This window comes from Muscardinus avellanarius (assembly GCF_963383645.1).
Source record: "Muscardinus avellanarius genome assembly, chromosome: 15".
NCBI lineage: Eukaryota > Metazoa > Chordata > Mammalia > Rodentia > Gliridae > Muscardinus > Muscardinus avellanarius.
The window spans coordinates 42,904,883-42,928,886 of NC_137801.1; the positions used below are offsets into that span (position 1 = coordinate 42,904,883).

Below are 24,004 nucleotides of genomic sequence, written 5' to 3' on the forward strand. Positions count from 1 at the left end.
ATATATATATATATATATATATATATATATATATTTGTTTTTTGAAGGACATCTGGTTTTATTGGAGTGCCCAGACTGCAAGACACAAAAGCCTGCTGTGACCACCTAACATTTCCTATAGAATCCCCACCAGTTTCTTCACCTCCTGAAACACAGGATATGCTAATTCTTTAGCTTTGGCTGACCCAAGTCATAAAACCTTCTCTAAATGTACCTTGTCTGCCTTCAGTTTTTCAATCTCACTCTTAATGGGAGCAAATTTTTGGATGAAAATGTTGGCCATCAGGAGCTTGTAGCAGGTGGTTTTGAGGCCTGAAATGCGGCATACCACCTCCTCCACCACGTGCCCAGTCACCACTGCTGGATTGTAACCTCGTTGGAGATGCCAACACTGTCCATGGGGTGGTGGGTGACTTCGGAGGTGAAGTCTGTCACCACCTTGTGGAACTTCTACAGTCTCTCTTCCCAGCTGTCTGTTGTTATTCAGATGGTGGCCAGTTTATCAGGGTTTGATTTGGACATTTTAGCAGAAGGGTCATGGAGGTATTTATTCTTTTTCATCAATGTGAGAATGGACTTGAGCACTGGGAAGAACTTCTCATACTTCTTGTTGAAACCTTGTGCTAGATCCTGGACTAGTTCCATGTGCTGGACTTGATTCTCCCTGACAGGAACGTGTGTGTCCTTGTAGGACACAATGTTGGCTGCTTGGAGTAGGGGGTATGTGACCAGGCCCACTGTCCCATCCTGCTTTTTCTTGGCCATCTTTTCCTTCCACTGGTGTAAATCTTGTAATCAAAGAACTGTGATTATGCAGGTAAGGATTCAATTTAATTGTGCATATTCAGACACCTGGGGCTGTTGGAAAAGTATGCTTTTCTCTGGGTTTGTCCTGCAGGCAAGGGGAGCTGCAGTCACATCCAGGATGCTCTGTTGAAGGTCTTGAGGGATGCTGGGGATGCTCTGCTGGGGTCTTGAGTGATGGTGATGGAGTGAAGGTCCAAATGTACAACTGATGTTTTACAACACTGTGCTGTATTCATCTTGTAACTTCACACAGTTCTTGATGGTTCTTAGGTAATTATCCAGGTGGGGTATCCCTGTGGGCTTGATGACAGAAAATACTCATTTTGTTCTATCTTTCTCGGGAGCAGAAGCAGTTTCGTGTCATTTGTGAAGTGCCTGGATAAAGCTCCAGCACCCACATGACTTCCACTGCTCTGGGACATCTTGAAGGCAGTATTAAGAGAAATATCCATAGCACTGAGTGCCTAAATAAGAACAAAAAATTACCAAAAAATAACCTAATGACACAACTCAAAGCCCTTGAGAAGCAGGTAGTGTCTGACTCCAAATTCAGGAGAAGACAGGAAATTAAAATTAGAGCACAAATTAATGAGGTAGATTAAAAATACAGGAATCCAATAACTGTTTTATTGAAAAAATTAACAAGATAAACAAACCACTAGTTAACTAAGAGAGAGAGAGAGAGAGAGAGAGAGAGAGAGAGAGAGAGAAAGAATCAATCCAAATTTGAAAATAGAAATCCAGAGGATTATTAGAAACTACTTTGAAAAACTATAATCCAACAAAATAGGAAATCTGGAGAAAACTGACAACTTTTTAGATAAGTACAACCTTCTTAAACTGAGTCAAGAAGATATATAAAATTTAAACCAACCAATAGCAATCAAAGAGATTGAAGCAGCAATAAAGAGCCTAACATCAAACAAAAGTTCAGTATCAAATGGTTTCTCAAGTGAATTTTATAAAACCCTTATAAAAGAGGTAATTTCAATACACCTCAATCTATTTTATGAAATAGAAAGAAATAGGACTCTCCCTAGTACATTCTATGAAGCCAATATTATATTATTACAAAAACCAAATAAAGACAGCTCAAGGAAAGAAAACTATAGGCCTTTATATTTTTATGAACTTAGACACAAAACCTCTAAACAAAAAACTAGAAACATGCATTCAAACCACATCAAGAAAATCATACACCATGACCAAGTAGGGTTCATCCCAGTGATGCAAGGTTGGTTCAACATACAAAAATTAATCCATTGTAATTCATCACATAAAAAGAAACAAAGGTAAAATTTACGTGATAATTTCAATAGATGCTGAAAGAGCATTTGAAAAAATCCAACACCCATTTATGCTAAAAGCACTGCAGAGATTTTGAATAGAAGAAACATACCTCATCATCAAAAAGACAATAGTCATCAGAAAGACAGTAGTCACACAGGCAATGTCATATTAATGTCATGTCAACTAACAAAAAAAATGGGGAATAAACTGATTGAAATTTTTCTTAAAACAGAAACAAGGCAAGGATGTAAATTATCACCACTTCTTTTCAATGTAGTATTTGAGACTCTAGCAAGAGCAATAAGGTAAGAGAAGGAAATCAAAAGAGTACAAATATGAAGAGAACTAAAACTATTGCTGTTTGTAGATGACATGATACTCTACTTAGAGGCCCCAGCAGATGCAACCAACAGGCTTATAGAACTTATCAACAAATTCAGTAGTGTCTGGATACAAAATCAATATTAAAAATTCAGAAGCTTTTCTGTATGCCAACCATAAGTTCACTGAAAAAAAATTTCAGAAAACATTTCCACTCAAAAGTTTTCCAACAAAACATTTCCATAAAAAATAAAATACTTAGAAATTAATCTAACTAAGATGGTAATGACCTCTAGAAAGAAAAGTTTAAAACACTAAAAAAAGAAATCAAAGAAGACCTGAGAAGATGTAAAGATAGGCAGAATAAATATAATCAAAATGGCCATACTTCCAAAAGTGATCTACAGATTCAATGCAATATTCATTAAATTACCAAGGTTATTCATTACAGACATAGAAAAATCAGTCCTTAAATTCATTTGGAACAACAACAACAAGAACAACCACTACCACCACCACCACAACAAAAACAGAATAGCCAAAGTAGTTCTCAGCAACAAAATCCATGCAGGAGGAATCACAATACTTGACTTCATACTATACTACAGAGCCATAGTAATAAAAACAGCATGCTACTGGAACAAAAACAGATACATAGACCAATGGAGCAGGATAAAAGATGCTGAAAGAAATCTGCACACTTACATCCAATTGATTTTTTACAAAGGGGTCAAAAACATAGCCTGTTTAACAAATGATGCTGGCTGGCAAAACTGGTTAACCATACACAGAAATATGGAAATAAACCCCACTTTCTTTCCCTGCACAATAGTCAATTCAAGATGGACCACAGACTTGGAAATTAGATCAGAGACCTTGCAGCTACTTGAAGAGAAACACTACAACACACAGGCACAGGTAAAACCTTTCTCAACAAGACCTCCAAAGCACAAGAAACTAAAGGCAGATCAATATGTGGAATTGCATTAAAAAGAAGAGTTTTATACAACAAAGAAAACTATCAAGAACCTCAACAGAAGGAGCCAGGCATGGCAGCACATACTTGTAATCCCAGCATTTGGGAGTCTGAGACAGGATTATCTGTGTTCACAACCAGCCTCAGTGAGGTTCTTTGCAACTCAGTGAGTCCTTGTTTCAAAATAGGGCTGAAGGTGTAGCTCGGAGATAGAATGCCCCTAGGTTCAATCCCTAGTACTGCCAAAAACAAAACAAAAAAACTTAACAGGTAGCTGACAGAATGGGAGGAAATTTTTGCCAACTATTCTTCTGATAGAGTACTAATAGCTAGAATATACAGAGACCTCAAGAAACTCATCAGTAGGAAAATACATAACTCAACCGAGAAATAGGGCAAGTGAAATAGACATTTCAAGAAAGAAGAACTTCAAATGGCCAATACATGTATGAAAAAATGCTCAACATAATTAGCAACCAGAAACATTCAAATCAAAATACCCTGAGATTTTACTTAACTCCAACTAGAATGGCAATAATTCGAAACACAAACAACAACAAATGCTGGCAAGAATGTGAAAAAGTGGAAACTACAATACATTAATGGTGGGATTGCAAATTAGTGCAACCACTTTGGAAAGAGTATGGAGGCTCTTCAGAAGAATAAAAATGAAACTACTGTGTAATTCATTTATATCACTTCTGGGTATCTACCCCAAAGAATGGAAACCAAACTACCAAACTAATACATGCATATCTATGCTCACAATTGCACAGTTCACAGTTGCCAAACTATGGAACCAGCCAAGATGTACATCAACAGATGAATGAATTTCAAAACTATGTAATATGTACACAAAGTAATTTATTCAGCCATTAAGAAAAACAAAATCACATCACTTACAAGGAAATAGCTGGAACTGGAGAACATTGTGCTAAGTCAGATTAGTCAGTCACAAAAAGTAAAAAATTGGATGCTATCCCTAATATGTGGAAGGTAGAGATAACATGGGTTATAGAAGGTACTCTAGATGGAAAAAGAGAAATTATAGATGAGTAAATAAGGTGACCTAACTGAGGAAGATGGGAGGAAGAGAAAACTGTACATGATGTACTTAAACAAACATATCAAAGTCAATCACTGAGCCAAACATAAGAAGAGATGAGGGAGGGAAGAGAGTGGGAGTTGGGGAAGGCTAAATGAGTGACATGCCTCTACCATTCTGCACTCCATTAAGATATATGAGTACAATGCACCAATTTAAAAGCAGTGTGCTGTGTAGCCTGCAGTTACTACTATTACCACTAGATGAAGATCTTGTACTGGCATGGTGAATTGATCACTGCATGGCATAGGTCAGCGTTGTGTAGTTGAAATGGGAAGATTTTTTACATTGAAATAAGATGGTTAATGAGATTTGAACTAATAAAAATTGAAGGGTATTAGTGTTCTTCTGATTAATTTGTACAAATTATGATGAATTTGGAATAATAGAGAATCTTGTTAAAAATTTATAGTTTGGGGGATGGGGATACTATTATTTTTTTTTTTTAGAAAAAAATAGCACCTACATTCTAGTTTACCCATTGCAACATGCTTGAGGTCTATATGGTGAAACATTTAACTTCCAAAGGCTTCAATATCTTCATTATAAAAATGGTTGATGATACCTAACTTTTGTGTCATGATGCTTAACTTTTGTGTGGGACAATTTCCCTCAAAATTATCTTCTGTTACATCAGTGATATAAAAAGAGTTAGAGGTTTTCTGTTTCCTTAGAATAAGAAAGAAAGCAACAAAGAATCTTTGTTAGTCATTGTGCATTTTAAAAATATTACCCTTAATTTATATGTGGAACATAGTAAAAATGGGAAGATGGCGATGGAGAAAAGGAGCATTTATGAGACCTGATAAAACTCGATCTCTATTGCCACAAAATCAGTGCTTTTCAAAGGCAGAAAACACTAGCAACAAAGAAATAAAAAATGTAAACACAAGGGACAGAGAAAAAAAGACTAGAAGAACAACCAGAGACCAGAAAAGATCAAGCCAGCAATGTGGCAGCAGAGCCACACCGGCATCATCTTCCCTCACAGCACCAGGCACCAGAGAGGAAAGGTAAACAAAGAGCTGAAGTGAGCAGCTGCTGATCATTTGGGTGCAATTAGCAGTTCTTTCAGCGAAAAGAATGCCTAAAACTCCCAGTGGCCAAACTCATCATGCCTTCCAGGGGCTCAGAACGGAGCTCAAAACCAGAAAAGAAATACACCAGCCTCATGGCCAAGGCCGTGGCAGTGGCACCATATTGTCAGCAGCACCAGACTCATGGCCGAGGGCATGGCAGTGGTGCCATATTGCCAGCAGTGACAGCGAGTTCACCACATCCTGCAATAGCTCCTGATCAGTGCGCACAATAATCGTGAGTGAAATTGGGGCCCCTAAAGGAGAAATCCCTGTACTGTACTCCCAGGGACTTGCGCAGTTTTGATAATCTCCTTGGGTCTGAGATTTTGCAATCCAACCCAGTGAAGGAGTAGCAGTGGCAGAGATACCACACCCTAGTCGCAGCTCCCCGTGGGAAAACACCCAGCCCGGCACCCCCACAGTCTCGCGCAGCCTCGATTAACTCACTGGGTCTGAGACTTTGCGATAAAACCCAGTAAAGGAGTAGTGGCAGCTGAGATTACCACAGACTCGAGATTCAGAGCACCCTAATTGAAGTTGTAGTGACCCAGGTAAGGCACAAACTTCTAAAATCATGGAAAAGAGGAACAGTGATAGAGCAATGATGCCCACAACCCCATATCAGAACCCGATAACACAGAAATTCAGAGATCTACAGAAGATCAAATCAGGAATATAACTGTAGAAATAATACAGGACCTTCCAAAAGAATTTAGAGAGAGTCTAAAAGAAATAAAAGATGCAATCATTGAGGCAAAGACCTCAATTCAAAGTATAAATAATCGATTAGACCACATGGAGAATAGAATCTCGCTTCTAGAAGATAATCACTCTAAAAATGAATGCATGATTTATAACTTAGAAAAAAATCTGACAGCAGGAATCTGACATTGAAGAAATATGGGCCCATTTTAAGAGAGCCAACCTAAGAATAATCAGAATAGAGGAGGGTGAAACCAAAGGGATCAATAATCTCTTCAAAGAAATAATAGCAGAAAAATTTCCAAACATAGAGCAAGAGGTCGATACACAGCTCCAGGAAACTCATAAAACTCCCTTTAGACAGGATCAGAGAGGAGGTCCCCCACGCCACATAACTGTCAAAATGACCAATGTGAAAGACAAGCAGAGAATCTTAAAGGCAACAAAAACAAAAGGTCAAGTGACATTCAGAGGCAAACCAATTAGAATCACTCCAGATTTCCCAAACCATGTCATGAAAGCCAGAAGGGCATGGAGTAACATATTCCAAACTCTGAAAGAAAACCACTTCCAGCCCAAAATTTCCTACCCAGCAAAACTATCTATCAAATTAGATAGGAAAATAAGAAGCTTTAATGGCAAACGGAAACTGTAGGAATTTATGTCTTCAAAACAAGTGCTAGAGAAGGTACTCAAATGGATTAACTACAAAGAAGAAATAGGTAATACACACCAGAAACAGAGAAACAAGATTTTCCATCCAGCAGACAACTAAGATTGGTTATCTTTGGCGATTCATTATTTATTTTAGTCTTTTACCTATTTCTATATTGCATTATTTGCTTTTATTGTTGCTAAATTTTAGGATTTCTATTTGGAATATTAATATACCTTCAGATATAGCATTTTATCCCATTCTATCAGTAACTTTTAACTCTGTTTATATTGTCTTTGGATGTACAATATTTTTTATGTTTTAGGAAGCTTGTTTCTTTATTCTTTTGTTGCCTGTGCCTTTGAAATCATATCCAAGAAATCACTGCCAATTTCAATATTGTGAAGTTTTATCACCCAGGTTTTCTTCTAAAAGTTTATAGTCTTAAGATCTACATCTAGGTCTTTTATCTATTCTGAGTTAATATTTGTATATGGTGTTAGGTAAGGGTCCAATTTTATTCTTTTTTATGTAATTATTATTTTTCAACAATATTTAGTGAAAAGATTATTTCCTTCACCAAATGTTCTTGGAAACCTTGTCAAAAAGAACTTGACCATATATGAAAGAATTTATTTCTAGGCTTTTTATTTTATTCCACTGGTTTATATATCTGCCTTTATAGAAGTACTAAACTGTTTCAATTATTGTAGCTTTATAAGGTTTGAAATCAGAAAATGTACATCTTCTAGCTTTGTTCTTTTTTGAGATTGTTTTGGGCATTTAGAGTTCATATTTCATGGTAGAATGGATTTTTTCTGAAAAATAAATAAATAAATGTATGACAGATTCACCTTAAAAAAAGAAAAAAATATCCTCTGTTAAGAAAGAAAGCAAAAAGAAATATTGAAATGTTATCTCTAAGTCATCAAAAGATAGATATCAAACAAATGAATCTGTTATGTGAGATTATCATTGTTAATTTTGGATAAATTGCTATAATATTAGATGTCAACCACTAAGCCAAGCATGGGAAGGAGGGATCAGGAGGAAATGGGGTGGGGATTGGGTAGGGGCTAACTGGGTGATGTGTGCATGTATGTCTACACAAGTTTTTTTATCCCATTATGATATATGAATACAGTGCACCAATAAAAAATTTAAAAAAAGAAAATGGCATCTTTTTAGACTGTACTTGGTGCCCTCTCCCTACCGCGCCTGCACTCCTTCCCCCTTTCAACAATGCATCTCCAAGTTAACAATGCTATATTCATTCTTTTACACATATTTGGATATAGCTCCTCCATGAATCAACCTCAGCCTTCTTCTCATATCCTTCATTCTAGCTTTGCCGAGATTTCCCCTTCATTTTCTGGAGTCTCTCTGATATCCCCAATACTCTCTAGTTTGGACATATTAGAGAAGACATATGTCCCTTCTCTTTCTGTGTTTGGCTGATCTCACTTAACATAATGTTCTCCAGATCTTTCCATCTTATTCTGAATGCCATGATTTTGTTCTTCTCTATAGGTGAATATAATTCCATTGTGTGTGTTTCCCATAACTTTGTAATCCATTCATCTGTTGGAGACCTAGGTTGGTTCCATATTCTGGCTATTATGAATTGTGCTGCTATGAACATGGGTATGCATATGTTACTGTAGAGTTCTGATTTCAACCCTTTTGGACAAATACCCAGGACTGGTATAGGTGGATCATATGGTGGATCTATTCCCAGTTTTCTAAAGAATCTCCACACTGATCCTCATAGCAGCTGAACTAGTTTGCACTCCACCAACAGTGTAAAAGAGTTCCTCTTTCCCCACATTCACACCACCATTTGTTGTTATTTGATTTCTTTATGCTTGCCACTCTGGAGTTAAATGAAATCTCAGTGTAGTTTTGATTTGCATCTTCATGATGGCTAATGATGTTGAACATCTTTTAATGTACCTATTGGCCATTTGTATCTCTTCTTTTGTGAAGTGTCTATTCAGTTCAGTTGCCCATTTCTTGATTAGGTTATTTGTTTTGCTAGTGTAGAGTCTTTTGAGATATTTGTATATTCTGGATATTAGCTCTCTATCAGAGTGGTGGCTGGTAAAGATCTTCCATTCTGTGGGCTTTCTCTTTAGGTTCTTGGTGGTTTCCTTTGATATGAGGAAACTTTTTAGTTTGATGCTATCCCACTTGTTAATTGTTGTTTTAATTTCCAGTACTTTGGAAGTCTTGTTGAGAAAGTTGCTGCCTTTGCCTGTATGTTGGAGTGTTGAGCCTATGCCCTCCTCTAATAACTTCACAGTCTCAGGTCTAATTTCTAAGTCTTTGGTCCATGTTGAGTTGACTCCTGTGCATGGTGAGATGTAAGGATTTAGTTCCATCTTTCTACAAATGGATAGCCAGTTCTCCCAGGACCATTTGTTGAAAAGGCTGTCTTTTCTTCAGCATATGAGTTTGGCCCCTTTGTCAAAGATTAATTGACTATATGTTTGTGAGTTTGTTTCTGTATCTACTATTCTGTTTCAATGGTCAATCTGCCTGATGTGCCAATACCATATTGTTTTTACTACGTTATTATACTATTGCTCTATAGTATAGTTTGAAGTCAGAGATTGTGATGCCTTCTGCATGTTTCTTATTGCTGAGGATTGCTTTGGCTATTCCAGGTCTTTTCTTTCACTATATAGAATTCATGACTGATTTTTCTAGGTCTATGAAGAATGTCACTGGTTTTTTAATGGGAATTTCATTGAATCTATAGGTCACTTTTGGCAGAATGGCCATTTTGATGATATTTAAGCTGCCTATCCATGAGCAAGGGAGATATTTCCATCTCCCTAGGTCTTCAATTTCTTTCTTTAATGTTTTATAGTTTTCTTCATAGAGGTCTTTTACATCTTTGATTAGGTTTATTCCTAGGTATTTTATTAGTTTTGGTGTTATAGTAAATGGAGTTGTTTTCTTTATTTCTTTTGTTGTGGATGTATTTTGGGCATAAAGAAAAGCAACTAATTTGTTTAGGTTGATTTTGAATCCTGAAACTTTGCTGAATTGGTTAATCAACACCTGTAGTCTTTTGGTTGAGTTCTTTGGGTCTTCTAGGTAAAGCATCATGTCATCTGCAAATAAAGATAGTTTTAATTCCTTTCTATTTGAATTCTTTTGATTTGCTTCTCTTGTCTTATTGCTGTGGCAAGGGTCTTGAAGTGTATATTGAAAATGAGTGGTGTTAGTGAGAATCCTTGTTTTCTTCCTGATTTTAGAGGAAATTCTTGCAGTTTTTCCCCTTTCAATATGATGTTGGCTTTGGGTTTATTGTATATTGCCTTAATGATGTTGAAATATGTTCCTTTTACTCTAATTTTCTGAAGTGTTGTGTCTTTTAACATGAATGTGTGTTGGATTTTGTCAAATGCTTTTTCAGCATCTATTGATATGATCATGTGGTTTTTATTGTCAGTTCCATTTGTGTGGTGAATAATGAGTATTGATTTGCATATGTTGAACCAGCCTTGCTTTCCTGGGATAAAACTTGGTCATGATCTACAATTCTCTTGATATGGTTTTGAATGTGTATAGCTAGTATTTTGTTTAGAGTTTTTGCGTCTATGTTCATTAAGAATATTTGTCTTTAATTTTCCTTTCTTGGGGTATCTTTATTTGGTTTGGGGATTAATGTGATACTGGCCTCATAGAAAGAATTTGGGAGAATTCTATCTTTTACACTTTCCCAGAACAAGTTGTGAAGTATCGCTATTAGTTCTTCACTTAAGGTTTTGTAGAATTCAGCTGGAAACCCATCAGGGCCTGGGATTTTTATGGCAGAATTTTTATTGCTGTCTATTTCTTTGTTTGCTATTGTTTTTTTTAGGCTTTCTATGTCCTCTTAATTCAGTTTAGGTAGGTTATATGTATTTAGAAATCTATCAATTTTTTTCATGTTTTCCAGTCTATTGGAGTATAAATTTTCAAGATAATTTCTGATATTCCTTTGAATTTCCTCATTGTCTTTGGTGATGTCTCCTTTTTCATTTCTGATTTTAATAACATGAGTTGATTCTCTCTTTCTTTTGGTTAGGTTGGCCAGGGGTTTGTCACTCCTATTAACCTTTCAAAGAACCAGCTTTTTGTTTTGTTGATTCTTTGAATTGTTTTTTGGTTCTCTATTTCATTTATTTCTTCTCTGATTTTAATAATTTTCTTCCTAGAAGTCATTTTTTCACATTGAGAAAACTATGAGTTTGAGCCTTTGCTATTGGCTAGAAACATAGAAGGGGACAAAGGAAAGTTCTATAATGATATTGTGGTAGGTGTATATCTTTGTGCCTGTCTTCTTAGGTCTAGAGCCCTGGAAAGGTGGATAAGTATAAAATGCTCATTATCATTGGGAATTATGTTAATAATATTGATAGATCAGGATACCCTTAACTGTCACTAAATCCTTACAACAAACCATAATGATAGCCTTATGTCCCAAATTTATAGTCAAGAAATGCCGAGATGCCTGCTGCCTCGGCATCTATGTGTTGAGACCCCACTCCACAAGCCCCGAGAAAGAGGTGTCGTCTCTGGCCAAAGTACCCCCCACTTTTAGATACCCTTCATGACTATTATTTTCTTGGTAATGATTCCTTTTAACTCTCTACACGAATTGCTCTGGTGATGTGAGATCAGGACTACGAAAGAAATTGAGTCCGTGGAAATAAATTCTCTAAAAATTTGTCTAAACGTCCTTGGCTCTGCTCAATAATAATGAAAAACTGGCCAGAACTCAGATGCTGTGATAAGCATTCCAGCTGCAGCAATCACAAATGGTCTCAGACCCTCATTCCTATCACTAACTTAGGTTAAGCCATTAACTTCCCCTCATTCCTATCACTAACTTAGGTTAAGCCATTAGTTTACCCTTGAGATCCTGCCTAGAGACAGAGAAGATAAAACCTTGTGTGTGACTTTGAAGCAATTTAGTTGATGAACAACTTAGTTGCCCAAATACAATAGAGCCAAGGAAAAAGATTGTTGACTTTGACGCCCAGTATGAGCATTCCCGGAGACAGAGAGACTGGCCGCATGGTTAGGAATGAATATGACAAAATAAAGGACAGGCATTCTAAATTTATATGTATGAAGGAAAGGAAATACCATAAGAGTAAGAAAAGCATTTTTGCATGGAGAAGAGCTTATCATAAGAACGTCCCAACTGGGAAAGAAAGGTATTAGAAGGCTAGAAGCAGGTTGCAGAGGGTTTGTGACAGGGAAATGGATTATTAAAGATGAATAGGCTTTTAATAGGCTCGTTGTCTAAAGAAGAGTGTTTAGCAGTTAAGGAAATACATCTGACAATTAAATCCAAGAACTTTGTGGTGTTGTTTGTGGTGTTTTGTCTGCCAAACTGTGTTGTGAGTTTGCTTAAGCTTTCAGATTTAGAAGATAAGATGCCAACACCTGAAGAAACCCTATCACATCCACCTGAATCACCACATCTCCCCACACTCACTATATGAAATGAGCCCAAAAGATGGAAAGTTCCAAGAAAGTTAAAGAAGATTCCCCGAGAAGTCTCCAAGCCTTGGGCGTGCCTGTTTCTTTTGGGAGGTCGCCCTTTGGAACTGCTCATCTGCAAGACCTGGGAAAGAATCCGGAGTTAATCTCTCGAAGGCCAACAGCCAGCTGAAGGACTAGTTTTATTACCTTTGTTTACATGTCATTCATTATTATTTCACAGTGATTGCATTTATTCCCTTTTCCCTTATTATTACTTTACTGGTGAAGGGTATAAATTTTGGGGGGTTCTTGTAATAAAGTGTCATTGGCTCAAGAAGCCTTTGTCCATGTCAGATTCTTTCTAGAGAGCACCGTCACTAGAAACTCTTAGTTCCTAGAAGGGTAAGAATCGCTGAAGAGAAGAGGCTGCAGTACTTCACTCTAATTCTTCCCCATCTTTGCTGAGGTTTTCGACCGCGAGTGGACTCGCGCCCCAATTAGACTGAGCTGGTTTGCGACAAAGAAACTTAATGAAGTTCTTGAGATATGGCTTTATTCAGTTTTCAGAGCTTATTTTTAATCTTATCATCAGTAGAATTAATAATGACAGTGTTGTTATTTAATGCTTAATCAAAGTGCTTTGCATGTGAGATACCTTATTCATTCATCTGGAGGTAATTTGGCTTAAAATCTATGTGAAATTTTGCTAAGAGAAAATAGTGTCTCCAGCAGGGTAAATTTCTAGAAGAGTCAAATTACAACAGTTCTTCACTAGATACTTTGCAAACACCAAGTTGCCTTTGGCTTAGAAAAGGAATTGGATTATATCCTTTGTAATCCTGAATTTCCATAACTGATTGACAAGAAGTGTCCAGCTCAATCTCAGAGTGATTAGTGATTACCCAGCATTCATCGAAGAACTTAGGTTATAACTTTTCTGATATAAAACTCATGGCAATGTTTTATCCTAACTATTGTCTATATTTTCTAGCTGGAATAGAACAAATAAAATTAGAACAAGTTAAAATTTGATATTTCGGGAAAGGAAAATAACAGATCAAGAACTATGGAAGCTTGGAAAGATGCACCAAGAAAAGATAAATGAAGGCAAGAATAGTGTCTTATGGGATATAATCTGTTATAGTTTGGGGGAACTGTTCCTGGGGACCTCTGTTAGGCTCCTCGAAACTGTTCCCATAAATGCATGTCCTTGTCCAGACTTAGGATAGATATACACTAGTCCAAACTCTTGCTGAAGACTTAAATGAGTTCATTATTAAAAAGATAGAAATAAAAAAATACTGTTAAAGCCCTATATTATCACAGTATAGGAGGGTGGCCTGAAACAAAGTGATGCCATTAGAAAGAGGGAAAGATAAAGCATTATACCACAAAGTGACATACTGGGATGACCCAAAATGAAGTCACTGAAGATGACTGGACAGAGTACTTTTTAATGAGTCTTCTAACCCAAATAGACCTGCCACTTTCTCTGGGTCAGGGGGGAAGTTCTCTTGATAGACCAGCACTTTCTCTGGCACAGACCCCCATGCCTTTTGTTATGCTCCAAATGTGTTAATTGATAATCAGATTCTGGTATCTCTTGAAGGCTTATGGCATCCTCCCATGATTATCAAAGTCTAGGATCTCTTGAAGGTTCAAGGTATCCTTCCAAATCCTTGGGAAATCTTATCTTTACAATGAAAAAAAGGCCAGGGACTATCTCTGTTGTCTTGCTAATCACCCTCCATTCCTGGAATCCTGCAGCCCTTTCCCTGAAGTTCCTGGCTTTTATTTTTTAATCCAAAGATATATTTTGAAAATTGAAAATCTTTCCCAATACTGTCACATTAATACATTTTGAAGCCTCTTCCCAATACTGGTACATAATCCAGTCCTTTCAAGAGTTACTGCCTTTGAATAGTTATTAAAAGTAGCCAAATATTCTCTCTCTATTGTCCATGGTGATCTTTGATCAAATTAATTCATTCTGAAAATTTTTATTAGGTTGAAGAATGATTAGAAAAGCTCTATACCTTGAATTGATAACTATTACATTAACTAACCCTGTATTCAGTCACATATACCTTTGTCTCATAGTTTAATTAAAAATTTTCTCTTCTTGAAGTTAGTACATTTGAAGTCCTACATGACTCAGTCTTCGCATGGTATTAGTTTTCTTCTCTGAACCCAACAATACAGATGTCATTTGGGAACAAAGTAAAATCAATAAATCCCAGCAATTTTTTATTAGATAACATAAAAATGTGAAATCCTTCAAGAAGACAAATATGTTTGGTGCCCTGGGTGAGAAGAATGATGGGCAGGAAAAAAGACAAGCCTGGGATGTCTGGCTGAGAGCTTACTAGTGTGTTCTTTCTTACATTACTGTGGGTCCTGACTTTTTGTCTGTCTCTGTGAAAATAAAAGAGACTATACCAGGAAGAAGTAGAAGAGTAGCCTCAGGGCTGCTCTGGAGCGGAGGAAGTGAGAAACCAATAGAGACAATACTTGAATACTGCCTTCTCCTCCAATTCAGTATCAATTACAATAGAAGTTACCCATTCTTATAAGAACATAAGAAGCAACCTCTGAAACTTTCTACCTCAAAAGCATCATCCTTGAACTTAACTTGAGAACAAACAAAGCTGAAGTATTACTGTTTCCTCAGGTATATATTATTTGCAGAAGCAGTTGATAAATATAAGGGCATAAAAGATGAAATTGCAAGTTCACTATTAATCAATAGTGACCTATATGAGGAATAAAAGTTTTATAGGAGACACTTAACAAAATAAATAAGCCAAAGAACCAAAGAAAACAGGGACCAGAATGAACAATACTTTTTTTTTTGGTGATAGTGCAAGAACTGAACCCAGGGGCATTCTATCTTTGAGCTACACTCCCAGCCCTATTTCATTGTTTGGAAACAGGGTCTCTCCAAGTTTATGATAGCCTTACTAAGTTGCTGAGGCTTTCTTTGAACTTGTGATACACTGCCACACCTGGCTGAATAATAATTTAAAATAAGCATAGTAATTAATCTTTGATACAGAAATGAGAATATTAAAAAATTTTTATTGGTGCATTGTAGTCATACATCTTAATGGGGTACAAGATAGTGGAGGCATACATGCACACATCACCTGACTAGCTCTTACCCAATTCCCAACTCATTCCCTCCCATTCTCTCCTTTTCATGTTTGACTTAGTGATTGACTTTCATATGTTTGTTAATGTACATAATGTGCATTAGAGAATTTTCTTCTTTCCCCTCCCATCCCATCCATCCCCTCAGTTAGGTAGGCTAAGAGAAATGAGAATATTGAAAAAGAAAACAGGCAGAAGCAAATATGAATAGGAACAAATGGGAGAATATATATATATATATATATATATATATATATATATATATATATATATATATATATATATATATATTTTTTTTTTTTGCTAAAATAAAGATCTTCCTTTGGATGTGCTACATATAAGAATGGATACACTAAAAATATATTAGTAGACTGAAATTCTGGGACTGTTATTAAAATGCACTGGAAAAATTCTTCATGCTTTCAAAGATAAAAAGCATATAAACCCAAAGGAACAAGGAAATCATTAATACTTTTCAATAGCTATACTATATTTGGTAAAGCAGTGAATTAATATTTACCACGTACTGAGTTTTATATTAGGCAAAATAATTTTTTAAATATGAGGTTTAAATGTAGAAATCTTTGGGAATACAGCATCTAATAATAGTTACTACCAAGAAATTATTTTGAAAGAACTCTTGAAGTATATAGTCTAACTAGAAGTAAAATGAATTTGGGAGGACTTAATGGGTCTAGGAATAAAGGTGAAGAAATAATGAAGAAGCACAGAATGGGTATTATTTTGAGTTTATAATGGTTACTTTAAAAATAGACTGACTTTTAAAAAATTAAATTTCACATTATCCCACAAAAAATTATCATTAAATCCCTAAAATCTAACTTCATATAGAACAGTTCTCCAACTAAAAGAAAGGAAATCAGAAATCAGAAATAATTAAAAGCTGGATCCATCATACCATCCAGCTGTACCACTCCTGGGCATCTTTCCAAAAGGATTAAAATCAGAATATTATAATGATGCATGAATATCTATGTTTATAGAAGCAAAATTCACAATAACCAAATTATAGAACCAATCTAGGTATCCATTAACAGAAGAGTGGAGTACAAAATTATGTGATATATGCACAATGAAATTCAACTCAGCAATTAAAAAAAAACTATGTCATTTACAGGAAAATTAATGAATCTAGAGGACATCATGTTAAGTGAGATTAGCCAGATGTAAAAAGTAAAAAACCATAAATTTTTCTCATATGTGGAAGCTAGGTTATAAGAGGGACATTAGATAATGGAGGAGAAAACCCAATGAAGTGATGAAGGGGATCTCAGGTATGAAGGTGGTGGTGGGGAGGAGAAATAATGAAGAAAACACTTTCAATGACATTATATACATATGTGATTTTATCAGTGCCAATCTTAATATTATGTAGGAGAAAGAAAGGGAAGTGGAGATGAAGCTGGAAGCTCACCAAGTGCTGTGTGCATGTATGTCCCTATGGTTCTCAACTACATTATGATGTGATGCCTAAAAACACCAAAGTATATATTAGAAGGAAATAATTAAAAGTATTTCATGTATTTATTGGTGTTTTTTCTATCATGTAGGGGAAGTGGAGGGAGTGGGGAGGGATCCAGGGGGAAGTATGTTGCATGTATGTCCATATCACATACTATGATGTGAGACTACAATGTACCAAGAAAAGTATATTAAAATAGTCATTCTTGTATATATCTTTTTATGCAGAAGAGTAAAGCTTTTCCTTTGGGCACATTTCTAAAGGTGGAAATTGTAAATCTATGATGTGTCATAGCTAAAATGTTCTCAAAATATTCATAAGCTTCTACTCATGAATTAAAGTTTTTAATTATGTTGAAATTACATTCAAGTTACACATTGATGTGGGTATAAATTGTTATCCTTTAATATTGAAAACTCGACCTAACTGAGGGGAATGAGAGGAGGGAAGAGGAAAATTCTCGAATGTACATGATGTACATTCTCAAACATATCAAAGTCAATCACTATGCCAAACATGAGAAGGAGAAATAAGAGAGGGATTGAGGTGGGAAGTGAGAAAGAGCTAAATGAGTAATGTGCATATGTATGCCTTTACCATCTTGTACCCCATTAAGATATGATTACAATTCACCAATAAAAAAGAAAGGAAACAGAAATATAGATAGATAAATAGATAGATAGATAGATAGATAGATAGATGTTTTATTTGTTTATTTCTTTAGGTTTTCTTTTTTATTGGTTCATTACAATTATACTTCTTGACAAAGTTCAGGGTGATAGAGGTATACATGCACAGAGTACTCCTTGAGTGACCCCCAAGTTCCCACCCAGCTTTCTCTTCCTCCCTTCTGCCCCATTCTCAAAACATTGATTGATTTCCATAAGTTTGTGTATGTACATTATGTCCATTAAGGTGTTTTTCTCTTCAAGTCTTTCTCTCTCCAATCTCACTTGGCTAGACCTTCTCCTTCACCAAAGTTTCTCCTCCTTTGTCTGAAGTCCCTCCTGTGTCTAAGTTTCTTCCTAACTTCCACAGAGGAAGGAGAACATCCAACCATTTTCTTTTTTGTGACTGACTAATCTCCAGTATAATTCCATTGTGTTTGTATCACATAATTTTGTAATCCATTTATCTGTTGATGGACATTTCAAATTGTGGAGCTATAAACACAGATATTTATGCATGGCTATGGTAGTCTGGCTTTAATTCTTTTGGGTAGATACCTAGGGGTAGTAAATCTGGGTCATATAGTAGATCCATTCAAATTCTTCTGAAGATCCTCCACACTGTTTGCCAAAATGATTGCCATTCTAATTGGGGTTAGAGAAATTTCAGAGTAGTGTTGATCTGCATTTCTCTGACTGCTAATGATGTTGAATATTTTTCATGTATTTCTTGGCCATTTGAAGTTTCTATTTAACTTGCTCATATTGTGTTAATTTGTTTATTTGGCAGTGAGTTTCTTGAGTTCTTTGTATATTCTAGATATTAGTCCTATATTGGAAGATTAGCTGGCAAAGATCTCTGATTCTGTCTGCTCTCTCTTGAGGCTTTGCTGCAGAGAAGTTCTTTAGTTTAATGCAATCCAATGTATTAATCCCCATTTTAACTTATTGTGCTTGTGGGGTCTTGTTGGGGGAAATTTTTGCCTATGATTATATGTTGGAATTGTTGGTCCTATTATGTTGGATCTGTAGTATAGTTTGAAGTCAGGTATTGTGAGGTCTCCTGCATAGTTATTATTCCTGAGAACTATTTTGGCTATTCTGAGTCTTTTGTTGTTCCAAATGAATTTAAGGATTGATTTTTATATATCTGTGAAGAATTACCATAATATTTTAATAGGAATTGCATTAAATCTGCACATCATTTTTGGAAGGATGGCCATTTGATGATATTTATTCCGTCTATTCAAGAGCATGGGATATCCTCAGGTATATAGGTATTTTCAGCTTTATATTAAGTATTTATCACCATACAGTGCTTTATTTTATTTTGCCTACAGATAACCAGCACTAGGTTGCAGCTACTCCAGGACTCTGTCTGGTGTGATGATGGTGCAGATGAATCACAGTTATTAAAAATCAGGACCCTGTAGGTCTCTGAGGTGTGAACCAGTACAGTTTGGGTCCTGTGCAACTTTAAACTTCTGTGTGTGGGGTGCTGGATGTCTCTGTTTTTCAGCTCCTATTAGTGTCAGGAAGTTCATCCTGTTGGTTCACCTATCAGATCCAGTCTTAGCAGTAGGGATTTAGAGGAGTCATCTGGTATATACAAGGGCAAACTGCATTATAAACAATGGTGAATGTGAGTGTGAAAGAAGAGGATAGAGTGAGAGATGCAAGAAGAGAGTAAAGTAGAAAACATAATGAAGTAGAATAAGAGGTTAGAAAAGGATAATAAACATATATTGAAAATAAAGGAAAATTCTCATAAACAGTATAGTGATAAAACCTGAAAAATTACAAGGCACAGGCAAATAGGTTTATTGGGAATTAAACAAACAAAACAAATCATGGATCATCTCTCACACATGCACACAAGAGGAAAGGAAAAAAAGGAAAGTAAAAAAGAAAAATTTTAAGAATTCTTTAAGAATTAGTAAAATTTCCTTTTTGGAGAACAGCTGAATCCCTTTGTGGCTTTGGAAAGTTAATTACTGATTTTTATTTCTTCTTGAATTGAGGATTGCTCATAAGAGATGTGAATGCTGCTTCAAAACTCTGGCTCAAGCCTGCTCACCTGCATGCTGGATTTTCTACTTTGTTAATAAGGTAGAGGTGGTTAGAGGAGCAGAGAGGGGGTTGTCCCTAACTGCTGGCTGCTGAAAAGAGGCTCTTCTAGGTTGGGGAATTAGGGTGTAGTTTAGGCACTCATCCAGTGTTCATTAGGGCTTTAGCTCAATCTTCAGCCCTGAAATAAAAAAAGAGGAAAGAGAGAAAAATGCAAAATGAAAAAACCTACAAACACAGCAAATGTAAAAAACCAAATAAGCAAAAACATAACAAAGAAACAACTCCAAACAAACAACAAAAACAACAGCAAAACTTTTGTACTTGGCATCTTGAATCTGTAGGGATGTTTTTATCTGTTTAAGCCCCACTTATTTCTGTAGGTTCCTGAACATGCTCCAAGTGTTCCTGCTTGCACAGAAACCTATAAAAAAGCAGTTTGTAGCCTCAGTGTTAGGGCCTCTGGCAAGATCCTGGATCAGTGTCTCTCTCTGTGTGAGTGTTGAGTAGGGGCCTCAAGCACAGGGGCTTATTCTGAAGCAAGCATGGGGAATCTGTACTCGCCAAAGAAAAGGCTGGGTTAGTCTGTTACTCCTAATTGTAGTGTTTCTCTCAGAACCTTATATGCAGCATGCAACTGAGGTCTGACTATTCCCACCTCCTCTTTTTAGTCTTTTTTCAGTTACTCACTTTGTAGGGCATGCATTCACCTACCTGTGGAATGTACACTCACTTCTGCTGCTGGATGCATAGTGAGTCCAGGGAGATAAGAATGGACAAGATGGTGAATTTTGTCATCTTTTTCTATCTGGTACTGCCAGGAGGCTGTGCAACTTTGTGTCTGGTGCCTTCACTGTCTGTATAGAAGGTCTCAGGTTGCTGGGCATAAGTTTTTGGGGTTTCCAAAGTTCCTGATGGTCAGCAATTTAGGCCACTGTTCTTGTGACTCCACTTGCTCAGGGATTTGTTGCTTCTTTTTTCTTTTTAGCCTTGGTGTTTAAAAGCATCCTTGTAGATATTCTTGAATTTTTCTGTCTTAAGTTACCATCTTTCATGAAATAAGTCTGGGATGTGGGATGTTGATCCACTCAGAGTTTCCAAGATGAGTTAAAGATAAGTTCATCTTACAGGTCTTACTCTATCACTGTCTTCCTCATCACAGGTTTTCTTTAAATAAACTTATATTTTTATTAGAGTCTCACCTTTCTTCTTTCTTTTCCTATATTTGCTCCTTGCATCTAGTAGTTTTTATTAGTTTTTCCTCTCTTCTACTATATTTTTGAATATTCTCTTAAATATACATATAATTATTGGTGCATTGTAGTCAAACATCACAATGGAATACAAGACTTGTGAGGGTATACCAGAACACATCATCCAATTAGCCCTCATTCTCTTCCCATCCCATTCCCTCCCCCTCCCTGGATCTCATGCTTGATTTGGTGATTAACTTTCATTCATTTGTTTACATATATCATGCTTTTAAAAGAGATTCCATCTTTCCCCATCCCATATCCTCTGATTGGTCAACTTGATTGCTCTTCCATGGGGCCCTTTCTACAATGAGATCTCCTCCCATTACCCATTTTCCTAGGTTTTGCATATTAGGGAAAGCATTTGATTTTCTATTTTCTGTGATGTTTCTCTATGTATGTAAGTTCTGATCCTGCTGCTGAAGGCCCCGGTGCCTGCCTGGCACCCCCAGCAGACTCTGATCCCGGCCTTGCTGGATGGCCCCAAGCACCGGCCTTGCCTCATGGAAGGCCCCATTCTTAGTCTCGGTGGCCCAAGCTCTGGCTTCACCCCTTAGCAGGCTCCAATCCCGGCCTCAAATGCCCCAGCACTGGCCTTGCCTCACCACAGGCTCCAATCCCAGCTTTGCTGGCCCTGGCACTGGCCTAACTCCTTGGCAGGCCCTGATCTCAGTCTTGCAGGCCCCAGCAAAGGCCTTGCCTCATGGCAGGCTCCAATCCTGACCTTGCTGGCCCCAGCACTAGCCTAACCCCTCAGCAGGCTCCGATCCTGGCCTCGGAGGCCCCAGCACTGGCCTTGCCTCACAGCAGGCCCTGATCCCAGCCTCTCTGGACCCGCTACTGGCCTAATCCCTCAGCAGGCTCTGATCCTGGCCTTGGAGGCTCCAGCACCAGCCTTGCCTCACAGCAGGCTCAGATCCCAGCATCGCTGACCCCAGCACCAGCCTCACCCCTCAGCAGACACTGATCCCGCCCTCAGAGGCCACAGCACTGGCCTTGCCTCATGGCAGGCACTGATTCCAGCCTTCCTGGCCCGGGGCACCAGCCTCACCCCTCGGCAGGCTCCGATATCGGCCTTGCCTCATAGCAGGCTCTGATCCTGGCCTCGCTGACCCCAGCACCAGCCTTGCCTCATGGCAGTTCTTCTGCCCTGCCTGCGCAACTCCATCAGAGCCACCTTTCCCCTGGTTCTTCCCTGAGTTCCTTCCATGATATAATGTCCAGAATTCTTAAGCATGAGTGGCAGGGTCAGCCCCCCTTTGTGGGGTTTTTAGTTCTAAAGGTTCCAAGTGAATTGGTTAAAGTTTGTCTGGATCTCCTGAGTCCTGGCTGCTGCCGCTGCCATCTTGGCCCCTCTCCAATATTTTTTTTTAAACAGAAGACAGTATGTGTGATTTGAAGAGGTTGTGGGTTTGAGCACTCAAGAGCAATGAATTATATCCCTTTCAAGATTGGAGGCCACAGCCTCACCGTATAAAGCAGGGTCTGCTGATCAGGACATACCACAGCCCCGGTGCAGCACTGCGGAGCAGGGTGGCCAGGTACGTTGAAGTCCCGGGACCGTGACTGGGCTCCCTGCCCGGCACTGCATGGCTCCCTCCACCATGCCTGGCTCATTTTTCTTATGAGGTGTGTTGATAAGAGACCCCAGCATGCGCAACTGGAGTGGTCCTTTCTCTGATCTCTTCTGGGAAGTTTTACTAAAATTTCTTTTCTTGTGTGTTGGGCACTTTCTTGTCCCTTTGCTTCTAATTCCACCATTATCCACTCCCTCTCCTGTATTCTAGATAGGAAGTCATAGTTGAAAGTGTGTCCTTAAGCTGCCCAATTCCTAATATTACACCAAAATCTGGTGTCCAGGGCTTCCCCGAGAAATGCTTGTTCTGTTTGGCAGCCACCATCTTCCTTTACTATATTTCTAATGTTAGAAAGAGAACATAATTAGACTACTTTTGTGTGTTTTTTTTTTGAAGGGGAGTAAAAGGTTTATTGGAAGCAGCAGGGAATGGGGCAAGGGTGGCTGAGCACCCCCAAAGGGGCTGGAACTCAGGGTCCAGCAGCTGCCTTCAGGGTCACTACCCGAGTGTTGCCCGAGCCAAGTGCCCATCAGTTGCAAACTACTTTCTCCCAGAGTCCACGCGATCTGCCAGAAAAGAGGTACAGGTCACCCCTAGGGGCCTGGTCAGCCATGATGTCCAGCAGAGGCCTTCAGGTCACTACTCGAGAGTCGCCCGAGCCACGTGCCCTCAGATGCACTCTACCTTCTCTCAGGGCCAACACGACCTGACCTGCGAGAGAGAGAGAACAGCTCCCCAAAAGGGGAGGGGGTCCCTAGCGGGAAGTCCCCCACTTTTGCCATCTGACTGGCCAATGCCTGACCGCTTGCAAGTCCGTTTGTGGTTAGGGTGACTTTGGGATTCCAAGGAGAATTTGCATTAGACATTTGCAAGTTCTTTGAAGGGTCTCCTTTCAGGAATGCCAGACTTGCTCGGTGGGTTTGTTGATTAGGAAACTCAGGATGACTTTGTGAAGTTTTGACCTTCTTATCTCTGAACCTTTAGAGTTTCAGGTATCTGTTGTCTCTCAGGAAACTCAGGATGGCTTTGTGAAGCTCCGGTCTTCTTATCTCTGAGCCTTTGGAGTTTCAGGCATTTGTTGCCCCTCAGGGAACTCAGGAAATTAACTTTTTCTACCAAGGCCTTTTCCCTATCTGCCTATTTCCTTTCTATCTCCTCAACACTTGCCCCCAACCCATAACAAAACCCAAAACAACCAAAAACAGAAATAAAACTGCGGGTTCTTGTCCTAAGGTAAGAATAAATATGCATAGCTTGGACAGTTGCTGAAGATTTAAAGAAGTTTATTAAAAGATAGAAATACAGAAAATAGAAATACAGCCCCATGCCAAAATGACATGAGGGGGTGACTCAAAATGAATACACCCTTGTGTTTTAACAAATAGAC

At 37.9% G+C, this 24,004-nt stretch overlaps 1 pseudogene across 1 annotated transcript; it reads right to left on the bottom strand.

Annotated features, from left to right (window-relative positions):
* Positions 1 to 115: 115 nt before the first annotated feature.
* Positions 116 to 22,694, bottom strand: LOC308273969 (tryptophan--tRNA ligase, mitochondrial-like; annotated as a pseudogene). The gene is made up of 2 exons: positions 22,544 to 22,694; positions 116 to 1,229 (listed from the first exon to the last, which is right to left on the bottom strand). The product of its transcript is annotated as a tryptophan--tRNA ligase, mitochondrial-like (transcript).
* Between the last annotated feature and the right edge of the window lie 1,310 nt (positions 22,695 to 24,004).